We start from the raw sequence: 14,368 nt of genomic DNA, 5'->3' as shown, positions 1-14,368 counted from the left end.
GTTCACTTCCTCTTTTGTCCTGTCTCCTCAGACAGCGTACAATTCTTCTTTTGGCAGGGGGTGTTGCCAACGCGCACACGCGCGTATTTTCCAGGTCCTTTTTCCAGGCAGACGGTGAGTCGCGCACGTATTTACCAACTGTGCTTGCCCCATGTGTCGCGTACCCCTTCAGAGGACATTGTAGGCTGTGTGTATTACGCGTACGCTTATTTTTGTGTTTCTGGGTGCCACTGCTTAGTGCGGGTACATTTTTTCACACACGTGGTCTACGAGGGGTTGCGTGCATGTTATTTTTTGATGTTTAAAGATGTAAAGGCAGGCACTCTGTTACCAGTCTTTAGCTTCTCCTCCTAACGCACGTTTTCATGACTTCATCAAGCTTCAGGGAGGCTGAGTTACTTTGTTTTTTCAGGCAGGTCTGCATTTCTGTTTCAGGTGTGACAAGTTATTTAGCTCTGAGGATTCTGGTACTTGTATTTTTCGCATTTGATTTTGCTGGCAGGTGACTGGAAACAACTCCCTCCATAGCACAAATCTTCCCCTTGATGGGGGGATGGGGAAAGCCATGGTTGTGGCTCTACAATGTAAGGCATGATGGCCCTGCTGCACTGCCTTTCCCGGGATTTCTGTAACAATGTTTAAAGATGTAAAGGCAGGCGCTCTGTTACCAGTCTTTAGCTTCTCCTCCTAACGCACGTTTTCATGACTTCATCAATCTTCAGGGAGGCTGAGTTACTTTGTTTTTTCAGGCAGGTCTGCATTTCTTTTTCAGGTGTGTCAAGTTAATTAGCTCTGAGGATTCTGGTACTTGTATTTTTCACATTTGATTTTTCTGGCAGGTGACTGGAAACAACTCCCTCCATAGCACAAATCTTCCCCTTGATGGGGGGAGGGGGAAAGCCATGGTTGTGGCTCTCCAATGTAAGGCATGATGGCCCTGCTGCACTGCCTTTCCCGGGATTTCTGTAACAATGTTTAAAGATGTAAAGGCAGGCGCTCTGTTACCAGTCTTTAGCTTCTCCTCCTAACGCACATTTTCATGACTTCATCAATCTTCAGGGAGGCTGAGTTACTTTGTTTTTTCAGGCAGATCTGCATTTCTGTTTCAGGTGTGACAAGTTAATTAGCTCTGAGGATTCTGGTACTTGTATTTTTCGCATTTGATTTTGCTGGCAGGTGACTGGAAACAACTCCACCAGCTCCGTACAGGCTGCCTCACCACATGCCCTTTCCCCTCCCATGCACAGCGGCGTGCATGTGGTTGGGGATGTGGGGGCACCACCATGTCCACCGGCAGGCCCCGGCATGTTACAACATTGTGCAGGACACATGCTGCCACTATGATCCTGCACACTACTGGGGGAGCGTATAGTAGCTGCCCACTAGAACGGTCAAGGGAGCGAAAGCGTGACTTGAGCACTCCCAATGTGTGCTCCACTATGCCCCGGGTTGCAACATGGGCTATGTCGTATCTTACCTCAGGTGGCGTGGTGGGGTTCCGAATTGGCGTCATCATGTGGGTGCTCAGAGGGTAGACACTGTCCCCTGCGGAGGTGATGATGGGTATCATTAGTGGGGTTGTGGCATTACTCAGTATCCGACATGCATGCATGTGCAGAGGCATTTATACTCAACGAGCAGCCATGTATCGCCATGCCACCCAGCTTTTAGGTCCCGGTTTAGGGTTGACATTCTGTAAATGAAACTGTCGTGGGTGGACCCTGGATAGTTGGCATATACTGAGGTGGTGATTCCCTTGGCATCACATACTACTTGGACGTTGATGGAATGCCAGTGCTTGCCGTTTCTGTATATGTGCTCTGATGCCCTGGGGGGACGTAGAGCCACATGGGTGCAATCAATGGCACCTAGCACTTTGGGGAATTGTGCCACCCTGTAAAAATCCTGGACGGCAGCCTGCCTTTCTGCAGGTGTTCTGGGAAGGTATATGTGCCTGCGGACTGATGGGCGTGGAGTCATGATGGCCAACACCTGGTGTAGGCAGAGTGACTGCATGGCCTGTGACATCCCCCCCCCACTATAGCAGTTGTCCACTGAAATGACCCAGTGGCCAAGAAGTGCAGTACATTGAGGACCTTCTCCAGGGGGCTGAGTGCTTGGGAGCACAGGGTGGGTGATGTGAGGTCATCCTCCCACTCACTGACCAGGTTGAGCATTATGTGAGGTGGAAACCTGTACCTCCCATACACCTGGTCATCAGGCATCCCAAAAAGGCTGGTTCTGGGTGTATAAATTCTGGGCCTGACTATCCTCCTCCTCCTGCGGTATCCCACAACCACTGCTGCTAGGAACGGTATATTCATCCTGGCGTCTGAGCTTGTTTGTTTGCGCGCACTTTTATGCTGCGCAGGTCCATGTACGCCTGCTTCCCGCTGGCGTACATGTTTCTGGATTAGCGCATATTTTTTGGTGCACGCATTAGCCCCGTTCGATTCCATTATTACATGTTTTGAACGTGCGTGTGGGTGTTCCGCGCATTTGCCTCCTGTACTTTCCCCGTGATGCCCACATTTTCACGCGTTGTTCCCCATTGCGCGTGTCACGCCCCCTGTTCCGCCTACTTTTGTTGTGTGCGCCGCGCTATGTGCAATTTCGCTGTGCGCGTAGCACACGCTGTTTGGAGACGTGTGCGCCAGGCGTGCGCCACGCAGTATTTTGGCGCACATCCTGGGATTTACACGCGCACGGACTTCCATGAATCGCTGTATGCGGGCTTCGCTGCGATTTTCGCACTTGCGCCGAAAATTTCAGCGCACATTAATTCCATGAATCGGCCTGTAAGAGTTCTTGGATAGAAAGCTGAGGTTGGATTTTTTTTTTTAGGAAAGGCTTTACAGCGCTTTCTATAGGTAGGGAAACTTGGTTTATTTTTTGTAAGAAAAACGTACTTATTTCTTTTTTTTTTTTTGTAAAGGGAAAGCATACCTCTTTTTTTATTATGCATTCCTACTTTGTTTGGCTTTTATTTATTTGAGGAAACTTACGTGTTCTTTTCTAATTAGGAAAGCCTTAATTCGAAAATGTGAGAAGCCTTACTTTGTGGTTTTTTTTTCGTTATTTATTTTATTTTTTTAACCCATCTTTATTGAAATTGTATTCTTTTTGTATTTTATATGCTGTTTTGTTCGTTTTCATTTCCATTACATATTAAGCACTTTTTAACTCCCTTTTAATTTGTACCTTTTTTTCTTGAGCATTTTATTCATCTTCTTGTTTTTAATTAAGAAATGGCAGGCCAGGAAAGGGTGGTTTACATCCAGACTAAATAGATCAATGGGAGATTACATCGAATTTATTTCATCGTGTTTCCCGTTGCTGCGAATTAGCGTATTGCGACGAAAGTCACGCATTAGGTTTTCATCGCGCCACATAACACAGGCAGGATCCGGGGTATAAAGGTAAAGGGGGATTAGGAGTTTTGGGGGTGTGCCCGCATGCTTCATATATATCCTCAGTATGTTAATGTTTTCCCTACAATGGTCTTGTCATTTCTAACTTTTTTATTTGAAATCACGCGAGACTTCAGAAAAATAATGGAGTCCGGGAATTGTTCTCGGTCTCCTCTCATTTCACTCACAACGTCAAGACAGCAATAGGTAACAACTATTTTTTTCTTGAATAAATCCATTATATGTGTACTTCCAGTGTCATTTTTTTACACGTTCAATGAATGTGTACGACGACCGCGCAACGAGCGTTTAGTTTTCGCAGCTTTTTCATGCGATGAAATCTCACTCTGTTAAATCACCCTAAACCGTGAAGGACGGGTGTGGAAAGAGAAGGATATGGATGTTTAACTGCTCGTCTCTCCAGAACGAACGAAGGGGGAGCCCAATTTGTATGTCCTCTTGGTGAAGCATAATCTGGCTCCAGTAGATGCTGGCACAGTTGTGTGGCCTAAGTGGGTGGTGATGGGTTTGATGGTGTGAATGATGATGAGATGTTGGAGGAGGTGGCAGGTGTGGTGGGGAGGACTGCTGGAGCAGTGCATCAGGGGAAGCAGCCACCACAGCAGGGTCAGTAGACACTAGGACTAAGGCTGCTGGAAGGCATGCCCAAGCATTGCCCCGGATGCTTTATGAGGGAGTGGGTTATTTCAATATGTCTCAGGGGATTGCAGCAGCAGCGGCTGGGATGGTTATGTGCAATGGGTGTCAGTAAGGCCAACTTCTCGACCACCGACTTGTATACCACGGCCTTCCTGAGCAGCCTATAGCACTAGCAAGCACTAGCACCATGAAGTGTGCGACACTCCCAACACCCAAATCTCTGGGCATCTTACCAGCCAGCGCCAGGAGGTTGTTGTTGCTATGACAGAGTCACAGGACTTTGGAGAATCAATGTTGTCATTGTAATAACACCTGTTATCCATGGCAAGAACTTTCTGGTGTTTGCTATATAAATGGTAAATATTATTATTATTCTATTATTAGTGAGCATATCTCTGCTCTGAGACCTGTTCACACAGGGAGGGGCCATAGGGCAAGAACAATGGCAGGCAACATCCCTGTGTCTGTGGTTTCAGCGTGAGGGAGGCTCAGAGAATAGGGACACAGGCAGCATCACATGGCAGCCTGAGATGATCTTGCAAGCGTGGAGCAGGTGAGTTTGGACAGTGTGCTTTTGGTCTTACTGCAAAGAAACACCCAGACTCGCTTGTAGTTGAAAAGCTTGCTTTAACGTGACAGGCCAAAGATCACAAATAACAGCTAACCTGGCTCCCTGGCCTTACAGACTAACACAAGATGTTTTAACAACCAAACAAAATGTAATAATTAAACACTTTCAATTCCCCCCAACAATTAAATAATTAAATCAGTTCCACTTCCTCCCTACCTATCCCTTAGTCCCTAGCGTCTCCTTACCATCCTCTCAAGGCGTCCCGTTTTCTGTCCGGGGCCATGCCCCTCCATCTTCAATACCTGTTCCTCCGGGGTAGACCGTTTGTGCAAAAAGCACCACCCGCAACATTTCCCGTGCTATTCCCCCATTGTACTTCTCTCCCCCATCCTCTAAAATGGGCCATGCCCCCGGCAACAGAAAAACCCTCCACTGAGGTGTTCTTTCTGCCCCACCCCTACCAACTTCCTTCTACTTCCAAATCCTTATTATCTCTTGCACCTGCAAGGTCAAATCCACAAGGTTATAACTATTCCCATAAATTGACAGGTGAACGCCATCTTCCCGGAAAACCTTAAAGTCCTCATATACTATTTCTTTGTGCTCCAAAACCAACACTTTCACCAAGCCACAAAATGTTACCATCTCTCTATTGATACCCTTCCTCGCCCACTCTATTGTATCCTCACTTACCGCTCCCATCCATACTCTCCTCTGCAACAGTTTTGTCCACACTACACTATCCTTGGGCCACATATCCCAGACCCTTACCAAATCCCTCTTCATTTTTCACAGCAGAGTCACACCTGTGTCTCTTACTAGGTAATTCTTCCCTGCATGAATTATCACCCCCTCTGGAGACCCATAGCGCTCCTACCCTGCCAACATAGGCAGCAGCTGATCCCAACAAAGCCCCCCTACACCTGACCACCTTACCAGTGCCACTTTGTAGCTGCACCCCAATTGGGGCCAAACACCCTTTTCTCCGCCTCTTTCCCGGCCCACAATCCAAATCTGCGGCATCTCCCCCAGTCTCCGCACTGCATCTGAAAAAGAAATTACAATGTCACTTTCCAGTCATGACCACCCCACAACATTCAGCCCTCCCCTGTGCCCTCCATCCATATTTCAAACAACCCCTTTACCCAAGTCCCTAATATACCCTTTGTACTTCCCGGACCTCCGCTGACCCCAACTTTTCACCTTATCTTCAGATAAACCAAACCTACTACCTTCAGATGCCGCACCCATCCTAAACGAATGTGTTCCAAACTCCTACACCTTTTCCCCCACCGTTACCAATGCCTTCCTTAGACAACCCATCCTCACCTGACCACCTCCTTATTCCCACTACGGAAACCCCCCAGTTCTTTCCTATCTGGCCCCCTATAATTCGCACCTTTAACACCCATCCTTTAAACAATGCACCTACCCGCACTTAGACCCCCTTCCTCCTCTATCCTACTACCCTCCTGCCCTCCTGTTCACCCTTGCCCCCCACCCTTCATCACCTTCTTACTATTGCCCCGTGTTGCCCGCCCTGCACCTGGGGCCCATGTGCACCCCCGTCCCTGCAGGCCCTTTTCCTCATTACTCCTCTCCACCACTGCACCAGGGGCCAAACCTGCCCCCCCATCCATGCAGTCCAATCCATATTACTTAACTCTTCCAGCACCTTGCGTCCCTTACACCATGTTTCCCACCTGCACCAGGGGCCCTCATGCACCCCTGAGCATACAGTCACATCTCATCACTTACCCCTGCTGCACCAGCGGTGCTCCCGCACCCCCGTCCATGCAGTCACCTCTCCTCATTCCCCCAACTGCACCAAGGGCCAAACGAGCCCAGTTCCTCCTGTGCTGTGCATACTCAATTCCCACCCTAGCATGTGCCCTGTCTCCTGCGAACCGGGGCTACCACCATACGGTCGAAGTTGCAATATCCTCTTAACCTCCGTGAGTCTCTGCGTACTGACTCTGTGCCGCTATAACCCTCTCACATCCCCCCAAAGCTTGCTCACCTTGTCGTGCGGCAAGCGTGAGGGCTTCGCTACCGTCTTCCACGCCCTCCCAACGACGGCCACCACCCCCTAACATTTTTCACAGTTACATCCCCCCACAGCCCTCCCTCGCCCTACCTAAATGTCTTCCTCTACACTCCTCTCCTACACCCTTGCGACCACCCCCAAAACCTCTCCCCAACCTTTGCACCCCCTCCCTTCCTGATAAACTGATGCCCCACCTACAGGAACCCCCCACTTTAACTGGCATACAGTCCTTCACCCCCACCTCCTTGCCCTTTCCCTCTGTCCCCTTCCTGAAAACAATATGTAATTGAATGCTGACCCGCACACATGCTGCACTCGTGTTTAAATTTGCACATCATGCTCGTGCCACCTTCTTTATTGAATGCCCAACATGCTGCTGAGGGCTGACCTCTGCCTCCTACCCCCGCCTCTTCTGGGGCGGGGCGACCAAGAAAGGGCCGGTAAGGCATGGGTAAGCCGCTTGCCGTGTGTACCATTGTAGCTGGCCTCGTCGACGCCATCCATTGCAACCAGAGATCCATATCTATCTCCCCCCCCAAACCGCCTGACTGTCCTCCTTCAACCTTGTTCTAAACCCCTCATCATAACGCACCCACACGAAGCCCCCGAACTTGTGAATGCCTTTCTAATCACTTCCATGTACTTTAACAGAGCCACACATCTCTATGGAAAATTTTCACAGTAGACACTCGCATAGACAATAAAAGCTGACGTTGAATTCTCAATCGTCACCAGTACCTTTGAACGCGAGGCCAGCTCCATCTCCTCCTCTTTAGAACCCTCTTTTGCTCTCACCTCCCTATGAAGCAGCTTGAACACATCCACAAATTCCCCTGCCCATATCTTATCCTTTGTCGGTGTCATCAAATGTACTTCCAGGGGTTTTGTAATGCCCATGTATGGCAGCTTTTTCTCCTTGCCCTTTCCCTCTGCATCTTTCTCCTTTTGTAACCTGTACCTTGGGTACCAAGGGCTCAATCACCCTGTCTGTCTGCACCTACACTGAAGAAATCTCCTTCTCCCCCACCAAGGCTCCCATAGCCTGCACGCCAGTCTCTCTCCTCACCCCTTGCAACCCTGTTCCTTCCCTTCTTGGCCCTAACCTCATGTCCCCCCTCTGCCATGCCGCTGACCAGTCCCCTTCCCTCTCACCTCTTTTTGCCCGGCCAAAGCCCGTCTGCAGCCTGGCCTCCACTCTGACGCTCCTCTTCTCCTTCCTTAGTGGGCTCCTGCTGCGGGAACAGAACAAGTCAACAGTCTCACCCAGCCAGTTATCCCCCCGACCTCTTGCTCCCAGCCCCATTGCTCCTGTCTTCCCCCTTCCCATCTTGGGCCCCTTCTCACCCTCTCACTCCTCCTTACAGCACTCTACCCTTCATCCTCCCACTGCCCCACGTATTCTTCCACCCCTTCATCATCGCCCATGTAATACCATTGCTGTTGCAAGCACATGCTCGGGCCGAGCAGATCCTTCTCTTGTGAGCCCAGGGCACCCGCTTGCCACTCCATCGGGGTCTTCTCGGCGGGGCCACAGAAACCCCTTCCTGGTCCTCTTCCCTCGGGTGAGGGGTCCTCTCCTCCACCCTGTGGTCCTCCTTGCTAGGGGCCGTGCTGTGCCCTCTAGACTGTCCTCGCCAATTTTGTAGAGGGGCCGTTCTTAAACCCTCTCCATATTCCACCTCTGAAATAGTAGGGGCCGCTCTGTGCCCTCTGCCTGAAATCCTCCTAGCCGGGGGGGCCGTTCTGCACCCCTCTCGTACCTCACTAATCGAAGGGGACCGCTCTCTCCTCCTCCCACCTGCACTCTTCTGCAGGTATTTTCCTCCCTTGCCCTGTCGCTCATTTCTGCACCCCGTCACCCTCCTCTTCCCCACCTGCCTACCCTGTACCCACTTCTTCAACTGGCTCTTTGTCCCCCAAGCCCCTGCTGCCCCCCTCTCCTCCCTCACCAAAAATGTGTGATGCTCCCCTGGGCATTACCCTCCTGCTCCTCCTAGCCCCGCTGTCCCAAGACTCCCTACTCCCCGCTGCAGGGGTGCAGGCCACCACTGCCGCAAGAGCCCCATCCGCTGCCGCTCTCCGCTGTCGCCTCCCCCATCATCCTGTTTCTCCCCCGTAACCTCCTCTACCACCCCCTCAAGTTGGACCTTGGATGCCCTGCTAAGAATGTCCAATGCCTCCCTCAACGCCTTGGCGTCCACCAATCCCTTCCTCTTGGCCCCTTCCCCCACCATGGAGCCCAGTAATATTCTAACTGTGTGCAAATATATCTCCTCTGCAGTTTTGACCTTAAAATTATGCAGCAGTCCGTTTCCACTTGTGCACAGCCCTGCCGAGCCAACTTTGACAGCACAGCCCCCGAGCCACTTAGTCCCTAGCACACCGCAAGACAGGGGAAGAAGACCCTCTTATTGAAGCCAGGCAATTCGCCGTGCCCTTGGCCTGAAAATTTGGCCCTAAATAAATATATAATGCTGCCTGCCGCAAATAACAGCTACTGGCTGTCCCTCCAACTAAGCCCATACAACTCTATAAGGAATTTTATTTTATTTTAATTTCCTGCCTATTCCTATAATCCCCTACCTAACTGCAAATCTACAAATAGCCCCTTGCACCCCTGCCCGCAATATTTAGCCGTTCCGGCTGGTGCGAGACAAATACTTGAAACACTTGTGTATAGGCACGTTATAAATGCCATATATCATATTATACAGTTCCTACTAACCTGCTTAAACCAGAGTGTGCGTGTGTGTCCCTTTAAGGGCTCTGCACCGCCCCCTGGTGGCCGCATCGCATCACTGCCCTCCACTGAAGAAACCCTGGGATGCCCGCCCAAAAACACCACAACCGGCCGGTGCTCTGCTCACAGCTCCCCAACTACTATTCCTCCCGCATAAAATGACCTTAATATTGGTCCCCTGCCCCCCCAGGCCCGCTATCACTGCGTTCCCAATGCCCCACGGACCACAACAGTCACCATTAGGCGACCCACGCAGCCGGAAACGGGAAACCTCGTCAATGGAACCGTTCCCTAACGCGCCCCTCGAGCGGCACCGAGCAGCTGGCTGCCTGCGGATCCGCTGAATAAGGTAAGGGGTGGCATTATTTACAGCGCTCCCGGACAAAATCTCTACAAACCTAAGCCTACTTTAACACTAAACACCCTACCCGGCTCCACTACCTAACACCTCACCTTCACGAACCAAGAAACCAGCCGCTGATTAGGCCTCATTCAGGGAAGGCTCAGGAGCAGGCGACCTGGGCAAACGCTTGTCCTAATCGTCGCCTGCTCCCGAACCTTCCCTGCCCCCTTAAATACACCTGGAGGCACGTTTTGAGCAGGCCAGCTCGCTGGCCTGTGCAGCGGCCGAAGTAATCCCGGGGGGAAACGCTTCACGTTCCCCCCAGCACCCCCCTTTACACGTAAAGATTCTGAAGGTATTTTTGACGCTGGCAGCAGGGGTAATAGCCAGTCATTTGCAATTTGCACAGCAAGCTTTGTTGTTTGTATTTTCTCCTTCAAAAAGGTAACCAAACATATTCAATAGAGCAGTAAAAAATAACATAAATACCACAACCCCCTAAAAAAAGCATATTCTCCTTTGCAAGGCTTTCCATTTGAATGTTTTGGGTGTTTATTGATGAACATGCTTTAAACTTGAGACAGATGAGTTTCCCCTCGAGCCTGTCTCCATGCAGACGCCCCCACCCCTTCCATTGTGCAAGTGCCGAATGTGTTTCCTCTCAAGCGTCCCTTCTCTCCATATGATGTAAGGCCCACCCCATAAAAACCCCATCATTCCTATTCCAATGGGTGCCAGCGCTCAATGCAGATCGTACCAGAGGTCAATGAGGAGGGGCTAACGGTTTGACACCCATTAACTAGTCACCGGGGACCTTTGATACACATGCTCCACTGTTACGTAGAGCTGGGAGAGCCCGGGATCTCTGGGTAGGGTCGAGGGTCTGGCCTGGCTCTAGGGGCCCAATGCTGGCTGAGCCAAAGCCGCATTTGGGGGCTGGATGGGGCAAATGGGGGTTAGGCGATGGGGGTATGCGGAGGGCAGTGCCAGTCCAGGAAACCTTCTCTTTGGGACAAGGCTGGATGGGGGTCATGGGGGTGAGGTGATGGTGGTATGTGAAGGGCAGTACCAGTCCAGAGAATCCTCTTTTTGGGACAGGGCTGGATGGGGGTTAGGCGATGGTGGCATGTGGGGGGCAGCCTCAGTCAATGCAGTGGAGTAACTTTGCTGAAAAAGTTGGGGGGGACATGACATCTGAAGAAAAGTTGCCCCAGACAAATGAATGGGGACAAAATGGTGTGCCATGAAAGTTGGAATTAACATCGCTTATTAGTGCTTGCCTGCAGCTAGCGAAAATCATGGTGCTGCAGTGTAGAAAGAGTGTTTGGCCTAGTGGATTTACAATTTGAGGCAACTTCTTTGCATGGTATAAGAGAACCGAACATACACTGCAATGGATACGCAGGCACTAGGTTGAGATGGTAGCCACCGGACCATGGTTTGGATGTACCCAAAAAGTCTGGTATTTGAGGTGGTGTTATATGCCCCCTCCCCACCAGGTTCGGACTGGGGTATACAATTGTCCAATTTTTAGCCACACAAAATTAACCCTTTAACAGGGGCTTCTCAATTGGGTGTACGAATTATGTGCATCTCACAATTTTACATCTGAAAAAGCATTTCAGATTTTAGGCCTCGATTTTTATTTTAGAACAACAGTTCACAGAATATGTGTGTACTCTACATGTGTTTCTATTTGTAAAAACTCTAAAAATAATGTATCAAAATGTCATTTTGTTTCATAGCATTTCTGAATGATTAATTGGCTGCATGCATTTCATTTTAGAGTTAAACCATGTGGGTACATGTTATTGTGGCATTAAACATGGCACTGACCTTGTAACCTGTATGGGTGATTGTGCATACATAAGAGGCTAAAGTTGCAGGACTTGAGTGCACCATAAAATAAGGACGTGCACATTTTTTAAAAAAACATAGTAATATTATTTGGCATAAAACTATGTGAGCAGGGGTGGTGCATTGACCCCACAAAAAAACAGGGCATAAATATACAACAAAATACACGCAGTAGTGTCTACTGTGAAACATAACATTGATGGCGAGGATCAGCCCATGGTTCCCAGTTGATTGAGGCATTAATTTGGTTAATTAAGGGGTTCACCAGGATTGAACCTGTGATTCCCAGGTGATTGGGGCATTCCTTTGGTTAATTGAGGGGTTCACCAGGATTGAACCCTAGTTCCTAGTTGATTCAGGGGTTTGCCAGGCAAGCGCTCTGACATGAGGTCCGCAAAAGCTATCGGGAATGATACATGTGTTTGGTGGCCAGGGCATGCATGTGCCCGCTCGTTGAGCCCTGGTGTAGGCTGAATGACAAATAGGCATCTTTTGGCTAAATGGGCGATAGCATCCCCCAAGGCTTTACCAGCCGTGCATCAAAGATATATCGGGTCAAAACTACTGGCAATATGTGGTGGGAAGATGGTGATTTCAGTCGATAGAAAGCAGCCATTTGTACAACTGTCACGCACAAGTACAGAAAATGAAACAACTCTTCTAAGCAGCTGCAGTGTTCAACTCTGTCAGGCCTATATGAACATGTTAAAACAGACCTAGGAGGAGATTCTTCGAACTTTTGTTTCACTCTCCGCAATAGCTGTTAGCCACTCACTAACTTTATTTTCACTAATGAATATTGGTGACATAGTACACATTTACCCACTCAACTAACTACTTTAGCGTTTAACTTGACAACAAATCTTACACCAAATATTGACCTATTTCATGCTGGAAACTTATTTGACAAATGTCAAAATGCATAGGCAGAGAAAAACACACTGCAAATTAATGGGTGAGAAATTTTAAACTCTTACCTGCTTCGGGTCACACGGACGGTGCCAGCATCAGCAACAAAGCTGCAAGTTTACTTTTCAATGCTTGGGCCGAACTCTGACCGTCATCGTAGAGGGACTGGGAAACTGTGCTGGGTGCGCACGTGCCTCTCAGCCAGGGACCAGGAAATATCAGCAAACTGAAACTGACCACCTCACCCAGCCCGACATGGTGCCGCCGCTGCACACGCAGAAGCAGAAAATGAGCTCAGCCGAGTTTCATTTTCTGCTTCTAGCTGAGTTTCATTTTCTGCCCAACACGGCGATGCACAGGCAGAAGCAGAAAATAAAAATCAGCTCACTCAGCCGAGTTTCATTTTCTGCTTCGCCTTCTAGCTGAGTTTCGTTTGGGTCCTGTGGACAACTCAGCACTAGCTGGCATTTGTGCCGGTCACAAACTCGGCCCAAAAGATGGGGGGGACAATAACACATGAAACAAAAGATGGGGGGGACAAAACTCCCCGTCACCCCTATAATTACACCCATGCCATGGAACTATCTCTTTGGGACAGATGAAGGCCATCATGGCGCTGTAGGAGATGGGCATGGAGCGTTTGATGGGGTGAGGGTTTGGGACATATAACGAGGGGGTGGTGGTGCGTGGGGATGGCGGCACACAGAGGGGGGCAGCACCAGTCCAGTGAGTTTTCTCTTTGGGACAGGAGAAGGGGATTGTGATGCTGGGGATAAGGAAAGGGACAGAGCCAGTGGATTTTTATGGTAAGTGGGTTCGGGCCAGAAAACAAGTGGATGGTGACGTTAGGGGTCGCAGCACTGTTGTTTTGGGGATAGCAGGTGGGTAGAGAGAACAAGGCGATGGTGGCCCTGGAGAATGGGGAGGTGGACAGCACTGCTATTTTGGGGATGGCAGGGGGAGAGGGGTCAGGGAAAAGAGGATGTGGCGCTTGGGGGGCAGAGACAGTGCTACTGTTTTGGGATGACAGGGGGGCAGGAAAAAGAGGAAGGTGGTTTTTGGACAGGGACAGGACTGCTGTTTTTGGGATGGCAGGGGGAGGGGAGCAGGAAAAATAGGATGTGTTTGAGTGGAGTCAGGGACAGCATGGGTATTGTTTGGATGGGAAGGGAGTATGGGAAATGGCGAGGGAAACAAGCGCTTTAGGGGCAAGGCAGGCACTTATCGTTAAAGTCACCACCAGCCACTACAGCGCTGTAACTGGAAGTGCTCCAGCCCTGTTCCAGCCAATCAAGTGACTGGGATGGGAAGGAAGTCAGGCAGCTGGGACAGGAAGTCAGGCGCCTCCATTCTCTAAGCATGTATTTCTTTTTTATTTCTGTGTTATGGGGAACAGGTGGGGCTCATGGTCGGCCCCTGCTTTGGGTAGGCACTGACCCTAGCAGAGGGCCAGGCCAGAGCCTCAGTTTAGCCCCCGGCCGACTCGAGCCCCATGGGGCTCACCCAGCTCTGCTGGTACAGTGAAGGCAACTTCACTTTCAGACCCAGACCTGAAATTCTTTTAACAGCTTTTAGTTTCAGGAGCTTAAAATGGTGAGTGTCGAGATAAGAATGCATGCCAGTCATCATTCACTAGGAACGCTGTAGGGCCACCCATCTACTAGGTTCTGGGCCCCTTCTCAACCACTTGTGCTGGCTCCTCGGACTACGCGATGCATTTTTCCTCACACCTCCCAACTGTTTGTGGAACAGAGCAGCAAAGATGAACAGGAAGTAGCCGGAGCCTCACAGAAGACAGGACGTCATCATTGTTTTAAGTTTGCCATCGCCA

The 14,368-nt window shown here is 50.0% G+C and overlaps 1 long non-coding RNA gene across 1 annotated transcript in view; it reads right to left on the bottom strand.

Annotated features, from left to right (window-relative positions):
* Positions 1-13,705, bottom strand: part of LOC138472006 (uncharacterized) — a 44,955-nt gene extending 31,250 nt beyond the window's left edge. The window contains exon 1 of the long non-coding RNA XR_011268551.1: positions 12,606-13,705. This is a non-coding gene — a long non-coding RNA (uncharacterized lncRNA). The remainder of the gene's footprint in view (positions 1-12,605) is intronic.
* Positions 13,706-14,368: the final 663 nt, after the last annotated feature.

This window comes from Ambystoma mexicanum, chromosome 8 (assembly GCF_040938575.1).
Source record: "Ambystoma mexicanum isolate Mex_15411 chromosome 8, UKY_AmexF1_1, whole genome shotgun sequence".
Classification (NCBI taxonomy): domain Eukaryota; kingdom Metazoa; phylum Chordata; class Amphibia; order Caudata; family Ambystomatidae; genus Ambystoma; species Ambystoma mexicanum.
Note: the sequence above shows the minus strand (reverse complement) of the source record. Positions and strands in the feature narration are given on the sequence as shown.